The following is a 12400-nucleotide window of genomic DNA, read 5'->3' as shown; positions in this document are numbered from 1 at the left end:
GAGGCTCGATCACTCAAGAAACACTCGTCCGGGCTACATCCTTTCTATATTGAGATCAGCGAATTACCCGTCTACGCTAAATCCTTCTTTGCAACACATGCAGGATCTCAAGTCATGTAAGCCATAATTTAACCATCGGATTGCCCTTTTTATTTCAACTGGGACATTTATCATCTATGCATTTACACTAGCACGTCTTATGGATTATCATGCAATGAATATCTAATTATCATACATTCAAGAACATGCATATTTAAGTATATTAAGGGTTTACTTTGGGTTATACGAACTTACTTGATAGTTGCCTCGGGTTCGTGTCTCGGTTATTCAGAAACCTTTTGTTTTCCATGGTCAACCTCCGGAATTGGTTCCTCGGGGTCTATATCAATAAAATTAGACTATTAATTCATCACATTTTTCGATTAAAACTCACCCCTGGGCAAAATGACTATTTTGCCCCTAACCTTTCACAATATTTACAATTTAGTCCCTAAGGCTCGTATAATGAAATGCATGTAATTCCTTGGCTACCCAAGCCTAGCCGAATGTTATTCACACTTATAGAAGCCCATGTTTTTCCTTGATTCTATATTTTTCTACCCATTCTCACAACTTTTACAATTTAGTCCTTCAACCCATTTCTATGAAAAACCACTTGGTAAAAGTTGTTTACCATCCTTTAAACTCTCATATTCCTTCATAAACCATCAAAAGACAAACATCTCATGCATGGGTAATTTTCTAAACATGAACCCTAGCATGAGATATGGGTAGAAATAGAGAGAGCATGTTACGAGGATCTCAAAAATACGAAGAACATTATAACTTACTATCAAACTTGAAATGTTGGAAAACCCTAGCTATGGAGACCCCTAGAATTTTGGCAGCATGAAGAAGAAAATGAGCTGATTTAAGCTTGATTTTTCCCTTTTTATTTAGTTTATTACCAAATGACCAAAATGCCCTTCCTTACTTAACTTCCAAAATTTTCCATGCATTCCCATTTTTTTCCCAAAAACTTATAAATTGGGTAAATTACATCTAATTAATATTCCAAAGCAATTTCATAGAAATTTCTTCTAGAACCCAAGTTTTTTAATTTTTTCAAATTGGTCCCTAATTTCGAATTGGACACCTTGCACATAGAATTTCTTCATGAAACTTCAACACATATTCTCATATTCTAGACCTCATGATGATCATAAAATAAATATTTTATTGTCAAATTTGTGATTCCTGAAACCATTATTCCTACTAGGCCCTAATTCGGGATGTTACATTTCTCCCTCCCTTAGGGATTTTTGTCCTTAAAAGTCTTACCAGCAAACAGGTTTGGACATTGACTTTTCATGGTTTTTTTGGGCTCCTATGTAGCCTCTTCCGCTCTGTGTCGATACCATAAAACTTTTGCCAAGGCTATATTCTTATTCTTCAATTGTTTGACTTCTTGAGTCAAAATCTTGACTGATTCTTCACCATCAGTCATGTCTGATCTAATTTCAACTTTTGTAGGTGTAATCATATGGGTGGGGTCTAATTGATATCGTCGCAACATGGATACATGGAATACATCATGAATCTTTTCCAATTCGGATGATAATGCTAAACGGTAGGCTAATGGTCCAAGTCTTTCAGTGATCTCATATGGTCCGATAAATCGCGGACTTGGTTTGCCTTTCCGACCAAATCTCAATACCATTTTCCATGGAGAGACTTTCAAAAGTACTTTATCTCCAATTTGAAACTTGATCTCTTTCCTTTTCAAATTAGCATACGACTTTTGCCTATCCGATGCCGCTTTCAAGCAACCCCGTATCATTTTAACCTTTTCTTCAGTTTTCTTGATTAAATCAACCCCATGAATCTGACTTTCCTTATGTTCTGTCCGATACAGTGGAGTTTGACACTTCCTGCCATACAAGGCCTCATAGGGCGCCATTTTAAAACTCGTCTGGAAACTATTATTGTAGGTGAATTCCACCAATGGTAAGTATTTTTCCCAACTACCCTGAAATTCAAGGATGCAACACCGTAACATATCCTCAAGAATCTGAATCATTCGCTCAGATTGACCATCAGTCTACGGGTGAAAAGCCTTACTAAAATTCAACTTTGTACCTAAGGCTTTTTGCAGCTTCTTTCAAAATCTCAAAGTAAATCTCGGGTTTCTGTCTGAGATAGTCGATATCGATACCCCGTATAATCTCACAATTTAATATACATACAAGTCAGCTAATTTGTCAAGAGAATAATTTTTTCATTCCGAAATGAAGTGAGCCGACTTCTTCAATCTATCAATCACAACCCAAACAACATCTTTCTTTTTCAGTGTCAACAGTAATCCAGTCACGAAATACATAGTAATCCTTCCATTCAGGGACCATCACAGGCTGTAACAAACCTGAAAGAACTTGGTGTTTAGCCTTAACTTGCTAGCATATTAAGCATTTTGATATGAATTCGAAGATGTCTCTTTTCATGCCCTTCCACCAGTATATTTTTATGTCTCTTTTCATGCCCTTCCACAAGTACATTTTCTTTAAATCATTATACATCTTGGTACTTCCCGGTTGAATAGACAAACGGCTACCACGTGCCTCTTGTAGAATTTTCTGAATAAGCTCATCGTCTCTCAGTACACAGATCCTATCTCTGATCCTCAAGCAACCGTCGAAACCAATCTGAAAATCTAATTCAGTGCCTGACTTGTATTGAGTTCTCTTGGCTTGCAAATCACTATCATTGACCTGGGCTGTACAAATTTCTTATAGAAATGTTGGTCTGGCTCTTAACTCTTCCAAAACCAAACCATCATCAGACAATGCCAATCATGTGTTCATAGCCCTCAATGCAAACAAGGACTTCCTACTCAGAGCATCGGCGACCACGTTCGCCTTTCCTAGGTGATAATCAATTATCCGTTCATAATCTTTAATCAACTCTACCATCTTCGTTGTCTCAGATTGAATTCCTTTTGAGTCATCAAATACTTTAAACTCTTGTGATCTGTGAATACACGACACGTCTCACCATACAAATGGTGTCTCCAAATCTTCAGGGCAAACACAATGGCTGCTAGCTCCAAGTCATATGTTGGATAATTCTTCTCGTGTGGCTTCAATTGCCTCGAAGCATAGGCTATCACTTTGCTTTCCCTCATCAGCATGCAACCCAGTCCATTCAAGAACGCATCATTGTAGACCACGAATTCTTTTCCTTGTTCGGGCTGCAATAAAATTGGAGCTTCTGTTAGCAACGTCTTTAACTTCTCAATGCTCTGCTGACACTTTTCCGACCATTCAAACTTAACATGTTTTTGCAGCAACCTCGTCAAAGGAGTTGCAATCATCGAAAATCCTTTCACAAAGTGTTTATAGTAACTGGCTAATCCCAAGAAGCTTCTAACCTCAGTTACGTTCTTTGCAGCTTACACTCAACAATGGAAATTTTTTTTTTTGGATCTACTCAGATGCCATCACCTGACACAATGTGACCCAAGAATCTGACCTGTCAAATTCAGAACTCGCTTTTGCTGAATTTAGCATATAATTTCTTGTCTCGAAAAGTCTGTAAAGCAGTCCTCAATTGTTCATCATGCTTGGACTCATTATAGGAATAGATCAAAATATCGTCAATGAATACCACAACAAACTTGTCCAAGTATGGTCGGAAAAATGATTCATTAAGTCCAAAAATGTAGCTGGGGCATTTGTTAGACCAAAAGGCATGACCAGGAAATCGAAATGACCATACCTCATCCTAACTGTGGTCTTAGGCACATACGACTCTTTAACTCAAAATTGGTAGTAACCAGATCTTAGATCTATTTTTGAAAATAGAGTGGCTCCTCTCAATCGATCAAACAGATCATCAATCCTCGATAATGGATACTTGTTCTTGATAGTTACCTTGTTAAGTTGTCGGTAGCCTATACGTAGCCTCACCGAGCCATCTTTCTTCTTTACAAATAATATTGGAGCACCCCAGGGTGAAAGGCTCGGTCTTGCAAAAAATTTATCCGTCAGTTCTTACAACTGTGTTTTTAACTCTTTTAGTTCGGTTGGTGCCATCATATACGGAGTAATAGAAATAGGAGCTGTCCTAGGCACCAGCTCAATACCAAACTCTACTTCTTTAACTGGAGGTAATCTGGGTAGCACTTTAGGAAACACATCTGGATACTCGCATACTATCGGTACCGATTCCAACTTCAACTCAGATTCTTTAGTATTCAACACGAAAGTAAGGTAGGCTTCATATACTTTTCTCATATAACACTGAGCCATCATTGAGGTAATCACAACTGGTGGAGTATCTAACTTAGTTGAATCAATCCAGAGAATCTCACCATTTGAGCATTTCAATTCGATATACTTGCTACCACAAGTTACAATCATATCATGCATAGCTAACCAATCCATGTCAAGTATTACATCAAACTCATCGAATGGCAATAACATAAGGTTAGCCGAAAAACAATGACCTTCAATCGTCAAGGGACGATTCTTACAAACTTTATCAACTAGGACTGACTTGCCTAGAGGGTTTGACACCTCAATCACAAATTCTGTAGGTTCTACAGACGTGTACATTTCATGCAAATGTATGAATGGGTTGACCCTGGGTCAATTATGGTAATGACACGAGTATTATAGATAGAAAATAAACCCGTGATCACGTCAAGAGCAGAGGCTTCCTCTCGAGCGCATATTGCATAAGTTCTTGCCGGGGCTTGAGCTTCTGATTTTGCAATAGCATACTTAGCAATAGTTTGACTTCCACTTGCACTACCGAGATGTCTTGGGGGTCTACCTTGAGAAATAGGAGCAGTCAGATGCGGGGCTAATTCAACCTCTTTATTAGCTTACTTTGGGCAATCTCTAAGAAAATGGTCAAGAGACCCACATCTAAAACACGCACCGTTCTTCATTCGGCACTCTCCGAAGTGGAATTTGTTACAGCTTTTACACTTCAGCTTTTGTCATCTACTCTTCCCACACTAGTTACCATGGGGGAAGGAGACTTCGGGTTATGTCATTTGGAGCTTCTTACTCTACTCGAATATCCTACCGACGAAGTGGAGCGTTCTTGTTGACTTCTCGATTTCTTTGTGGGGAAAGAGTGTGCTCTGCTGCTAGACCTCTCACTCGAAACTTGAGCTTCTCTCTTAGCTTGTTTTCTTTCATTATTTAGCTCTTTGGCTTTCTTGGCCCGATCAGCTAATGCGGAAAATTCTCGTATCTTAAGGATCCCAATCAACAATTTAATTTCCTCATTCAAGCCTTCCTTGAAGTGCTTACACATTTCTATCTCTAATTGAACCCACTCCGTTGCATACTGACTTAACCTTATGAATTTCCTTTCGTACTCTGACACAGTCTTATTTCCTTGTTTGAGTTCTACGAACTCTTTTTGCTTCGAGTCTAAAAACCTTTGAATGATGTATTTATTTTTAAACTCAACTTGAAAGAAATCCCATGTAATGTCTTCCATTGGTACCACTGAGGATACCGTCTTCCACCAGTGCTATACAATATCTTTCAGAAGAGATACATCACACATCAAGCATTCCTCGGGTGTACATGACAATTCATCCAAAACTAGCGCAGTATTCTCGAGGCAGAACTTAGCTCATTTAGCATCATCATTGACCTTAGCCCTAAACTCTTCAGCCCTGTATTTTCTAAGTTTATCTATTGGGGCCTTACCAATTATCACTAGTTCAACAACCCTCGGTACTTCATCAAGTCAGTTAGCAGGTGGAGGTGGACGTGGTATTTCAGGGCGATTTCTCAGGTCTTCCCCGAACCACTCATCCATTAGAAAAGGCTACTCTCGTCTCTTCCTGGCCTTCAGACACAGGCCTTCTACTACTACTAGAGACAGCTCATTGTACGGAAGATGGAGCATGGCTCTCGGCTCCCTCGGACTTATCTTGGGCTTGATTGGAAGACATTTACTATATTCAAATACAATTAAAAAGTTAGGAGATGTCACACTATCAAAATTTGTATAATGGCATGTATAGCTAAGCTCGTTACATGCTACGTTAGTCCAAGAATCGACTAAACAGTAGCTCTAATACCACTAAATGTAACAGCCCTTACCCTTACTTGAGATCGGGACAAGGTACGGGGCATTACCGTACATAGACATGACATTTCCAGAAAATACGGGCTATAAAATTTCATTTTAGTTTAAAAAATGATCAAACAAAAATCATATTGTCTCCATTATGGACCTACGAGGTCCAAATCATACATTAAAAATGATCCGAGATAGAACCAAGAACTTAAGAAAATTTTATAAAAATTCTTAGGGCTAAGCCTCACATGCTCGTGTGGAGGCATTGCACATGCCTGTGTGCATGGGAGCACGCTCGTGTCCCTTACCCGTGTAGAATTATTAGAGTTTATTTTTCATTTCAAACCTATAGGGGTTTTCACATGGCCGAGCACATGCCCATGTCCTTGGCCCGTGTCCCTTACACGACCTAGACACACCTGTGTCCAAAAGTCTGGACAATCTGTTTATGACGTCATCATCCATCTAGAGGCACACGCCTGTGCACTAGGCCATGCCCTCTGAACGGTTGAGACGCACGGCCGTGTCTCTGCCCGTGTGTTTACTATCATGCAAATTAACCTAAAAATTCTAGGTGCAGGGGACACACAATTGAGCGACACGCCCAAGGGGTTGGTCGTGTGTCACACGTGTCCTAGACACATGCCCGTATGTCTACCCGTGTGGACCTTTCTGGAGGCTATTTTCCAAGGCAAGGGTCACCGTCAATATCCATACACATTTATAAGCTTCAATGGTATTTAGCATGGCCTAAATATGTTCATAACCTACTTGGCATAGTTTTTTGCATGTTAACCTCATCTCATTGGTTCGGAACATGCTAGGTTATCCTTTTTGTTTTAAGAATTACCACTCTAGTAATCACATTTTATTCTTGGCTCATTTTATACCTCATTGCCAATTATGACCTAACCATCTCCCAGTGATTTGACCACATTACACATATCCATCTATGGTATATCGCATTAACCATTTAATGAAATATTCAAGCATGACATACACAATTAGTAGGTTTACAACCTTCATCAAAATGAGTCATATCCTATGGCCATATACAAATTTAATAAGTATATCATTCAAGCCTTTACATTGGATAGCCAAATGACACATATAACAAAATAACCAAGAATCCTATACATGCCATTATAATAAAATAAAAGTTTCTAGATACAAAAGCAAAACAAGTCGATACTGTTGACAATGCTCCAACCATCTTCCAATCTTCACAAGTCCGCGAGCTCTATAAGACAAGGGGAAAGAGAGGGGGCAAGCATTTACATGCTTAGTAAGTCCGGATAACTAGGAAGTAAACTTACTGGTAAATTATCATACAACCATATTAGGTAATAATTCCGAAAAGTATGAAATAGTTTCCCTACCACTTGAATTCAATCACCAAGTTAGTCTCATATCAATACATCGTGTCATTAGTTTTAGATGAGCTCATTAAAAATGGGACTAGGATTGACTTACTATCATGCTTGAAATGTTGGAAAACCTTAGCTATGGAGACCCCTAGAATTTCGGCAGCATGAAGAAGTAAATGAGTTGATTTTAGCTTTATTTTTCCCTTTTTATTTAGTTTATTATCAAATGACCAAAATGCCCTTCCTTACTAAACTTCCAAAATTTTTCATGCATGTCCATTTTTGCCCAAATACTTAGAAATTGGGTAAATTACTCTTTAAATATCTCTAATTAATATTCCAAAGCAATTTCATACAAATTGCTTCTAGAACCCAAGTTTTGCAATTTATTCAAATTGGTCCCTAATTTCCAATTGGACACCTTGCACATAGAATTTATTCATGAAACTTTAACACATGCTTATTCTCATATCCTAGACCTCATAATGATTAGAAAATAGTTATTTAACGTAGGACTTGTTGTCCCGAAACCACTATTTCGCTAGGCCCTAATTTAGGATGTTACACCTAGCCCGTGTCCAACCCCTTATAACTCTCTGTCTTGGGTCACGCGGCCAACACAGACCTGTGTGGCTAGCTCGTGTGCCCTAAAAATGGCCATACACGCCCGTGTGCTAGGCCGTGCCAAACCTGTAGGGTATACTGACTTATGCCACACGGCCAAGTCACACGCCCGTGTGAGAGGCTGTGTAAAGCATACTGACTTGATTTCAATTTCAATACCAAGGGACACACGACCGTGTAACATGACCGTGTGTCACACATGGCTGAGACATATGCCCGTGTGGACAAAATAGGCTATTTACCAAGCCAATTTGCCACCCCAAATTGCACACACCTACACAATTCAATTACACCAATATGTATAGCATCAATAGGCATTTTAAAACATTCAATTCATGCATGATCAAAACCACCTTTCTCAATACACAATTTCTCTAAACACACCATACCATTTGTACCAAAATTACAAATACAATTCAATTAGCTAAACCTTTCTCAAACATACATCATTTTGCACGAATTCACAAACACAATTCATATCTAATATCATCCATTTAACATTTACTATATCAAAATCCACAATCCTCATAATATAATCTATTCAGATTTCCATTCATAAGCTCATCATAACAACCATATATACACAAATATGCACATAAACAAAATCCATCAAATTAAACCAAATCTCATGGCTATATTAACAAACCAAACATAAACATTTACAATGCCAATTCATATGGCCAAATTCATTATCAACCTATATTCAAAATGACTCAAAATAACTATACATGCCATATGCTTAAAATACCGAGTTCATAGGTACCGAGAGATATGTGGATAGTGTGAAACAATCTCCGATGATTTCTGAATCTGAGCTAGCTTTGAATTCACTATAAAACATAGAAAAATAAGTGATGAAAGCTTAAAAACTTAGTAAGCTCATATGAAATAAACTTAACGAAATCTCAAGATTATAACTCAACAATTTGAATATTACAACAATTAGCATATATATATTGGCTAACAAACCTTTCAATTCAGAATTATAATATTAGTTACATTCTTCACAGGTTTCTTCGAACCAGAACTTATACAAATCACGTACGTACCTGTACCATATCATACTATTCTCATACTCAATCATCTCTTTCGTTTACTCGTTGAACCATTCAGAATAGAAGTCTGATACTCAAGGGTCTCACACAATAAGTACTTATACGATGGCCCATTGCCAAATCAAAGTAACTAATCGCGTGATTTCGTGATAGGTTTTAAATATTTATAATTAATCGTCATTGAAACTAACTATTATCGCGATGTAGGCAAGTCTACCTATCGAACAGTAGTAAAGTTTTAGCAAGACCGGATTGTCGAACCCAAAGGAACTAAAAGTAATAGTAATGACCATCTTTTTATTATCTAGCCTAGGAATAAAGAGGTTTTGTTTTACCTAACTAATTATCTAAACTAAGAATTCACAGAGAATAGAATTGGGGAATTGCTTTTAGGAAAATCGAATGAATTAAGACAATACCTAAGGAAAAATCCACCTAGACTGCACTTGTTATTCTGGCTCCGAATCAGATGCTTTATTCATTTAACTTGTTCCGTAGAGATCCCTAAGTTATGTTATTATCCCTATTCAAGACTAATAATGTCTAATCCCTAGATTGAATAATTGATACCTTTCTTTAATTAACAGCCTAGGGTTGCATTAACTCGATCTATGGATCCCCTTATTAGGTTTCACCCTAATCCGACAAAATCTTGTCACCCTATGTCTAGGCGTGCAATCAACTACGCTTAATTATGACAAATGTACTCTTAGATAGGGTCTATTCCTCCTCTGAATAAGAGCATATCTTGAACCAGTATCCTGAAGTATCAAAACAAGAATTAAAAACACATAATTAAGAACAAGTTAAATATTTATCATACAATTCAGAAAATAAAAACAAGATTCATCTTAGGTTTCATTCCCCTTAGGTATTTAAGGGATTTCGTTCATAACTAAATAAGATCTCAGACTAACAAAGAATACAAACCATAAAAAAATCCCAAAACTCCTGAAAGGGAAATTTAGGAGAGACCTTCAGTCTTGATGATGAATCCAGCTTCTAAGATGGATCAATCGGCTTTCTTGGAATAAGTCCTTACTATTCTGTGTGTCCTCTTTCTTCCTTCTCTATGGTGTATTTATAGGCTTTAGAATGCCTAAGAGCCCTCAAAAGTGGCCTTTTCCGAATTGGACTCAACTTGGGCTCGGCAGGAACACGCCCGTGTGACATGTCCGTGTACGATTATTTTCGGCCGTGTTCGAGCCTATTAGAATGGCACGGGCGTGTGTTCTACATGTGTGAGTCGTGCTTTGATTCTTCCAAATTGACACGGCCGTGTGGGCTGCCCGTGTGAGGAAGTCCAAGCCGTGTTGATTTCGTACTTTGGCCAATTTTCTCCCTTTTTGGCTCGTTTCTCGTTCCATTCATTCTCCTATGCTCTCCTAAGTATAAAACATGAAATTAAAGCATTAGGAGCATCGAATTCACCAATTCTAATGGAAAATCATCCATAAAATGCTTTTAACATGGAGTAAAAATATGTATAAATTACGGTTTATCAAATACCCCCACACTTAAGCAATTGCTTGTCCTCAAGCAAAATTCTCAACACATAATCAAAATAAATTCTTCTAAATTTATAATTTCTATCGATAATATCTCAAAATAATCCATAGGTAATCATACATTGAGAATTCAACTAAAAGAACATAAAAGGTTCAAACATTCCAAGTAGAGTATTTAATCATGCAAACATAGGTGTCTCCCCTCATCTAAGTAATTACCATTGATTCAAAATATCACAAAATTTCATATCCTCACTATAGATTCACTCAAATCACTCGAGGTGTTTAAGGACAATAAATGAAGCACTCAATAGTCAATAATGAAAAGTCATTACCATAGGCTTGCATGAAAATCAAATCTCCACCACTATAAATTAAGATGAAACATCAATCAAAAGGACTTTAGAAGGTTGTAACGAGGCTTGGTTAGGGGGTGTGCTCACAAGCTGAAGAAAGGGTTAGAATCGAGATTGAATTGAAAAATTGCCTAACTAGAAAAAGGGTTAATCATCACTTGCGTACAATATGGCTTCTTCTCAGAATATGGAATTACTAATGTGTATACATTTTTTTTAAGAACAAGTTAAATAACATAGACTAACTATTAAGAGCTTAGACTAACTATTAAGAACAAGACATAGCTAAGTAATTTATTCAACTCAAATATTGACAAAAACAGGAATTAATTTAGTGGATTTCAACAATAATGGGTTAAGGGTTAATATTAAGGGTAATACAAGAAATGGCTTGTTAGGCTCAAGGGGGTTTACTAGGGGTTAATCGTGGAGGTAGGCTTTTCATGGCATGAGTGGGTTAATCCTAAGTGCCTTAATGACATATCAAATCAAATGGTGTGGTCTTGACATGCATAATCAAGCAACTTCTAGAATAACAGTTCGATATTGATGCACTCAAAGCAATCATAAAAATGAGCATGAAAGAATTAATAGATGCTCAAAAGGCTAAAAAATCTCACAAAAATTATGGCTTTTTAATGTTTAAAACTTGTAAATTCTAACTCAAAGTAATACCTAACTTTGGGGAAACAACCTAAGATTTTAAATTCTTAAAAATCAAGTTTAAATTCTTAAAAATCAACTTATCATGCTTGATTCTCTAATGTCTTAAAGTTTAAACAATCAATGCATAAATCCCTATGTTTTAATTCAAGATATGTTAATCAAAATCATAAATCAATCAAAATTTATCCTAAATACGATATGAGAGCTTTCCATGAGAACTAGGCAGTGATTTAGGGATTTTTCTGATAATGAAATAAATAACCCCCACACTTAAGATGTACATTGCCCTATTGTACGAAGATAGATATTAGAATATAAAAATAAGATAGGGAGAGAAGTGAAACTTCCTGTATGATGAATTCCTCGAACTGGAGCTTTGGAGAGTATTTGGTGCGAGAGTGGAGGAGGACACTCTGGCGGTGGTAGAGGTTCATTAGTCCATAAGTCCTGCACCAAAAGAATATTATATCTAGCGGTAGCTATGGTCGTAGTCGATCAGGACATGGCAGTCGTACAGAACATTTCCCGGTGGAGTTTTTAGTTCCTATTCGATGATAAGCTTAAGAGCTCTATATAACTGTGATGAAATCAGGAACTTTTTAGGGGATATTAGGAATAATAATTACTCATACAGAAATAACCGAAATTGATAATTAAAAATAAAATTCTAAAATCTAATAAAAATAAAAAGTAGTTTTAATAAAAATTAAAAACATAAAATAATAAATAAATGTTTTTAA

Source organism: Gossypium arboreum, chromosome 3 (assembly GCF_025698485.1).
Source record: "Gossypium arboreum isolate Shixiya-1 chromosome 3, ASM2569848v2, whole genome shotgun sequence".
NCBI lineage: Eukaryota > Viridiplantae > Streptophyta > Magnoliopsida > Malvales > Malvaceae > Gossypium > Gossypium arboreum.
Note: the sequence above shows the minus strand (reverse complement) of the source record.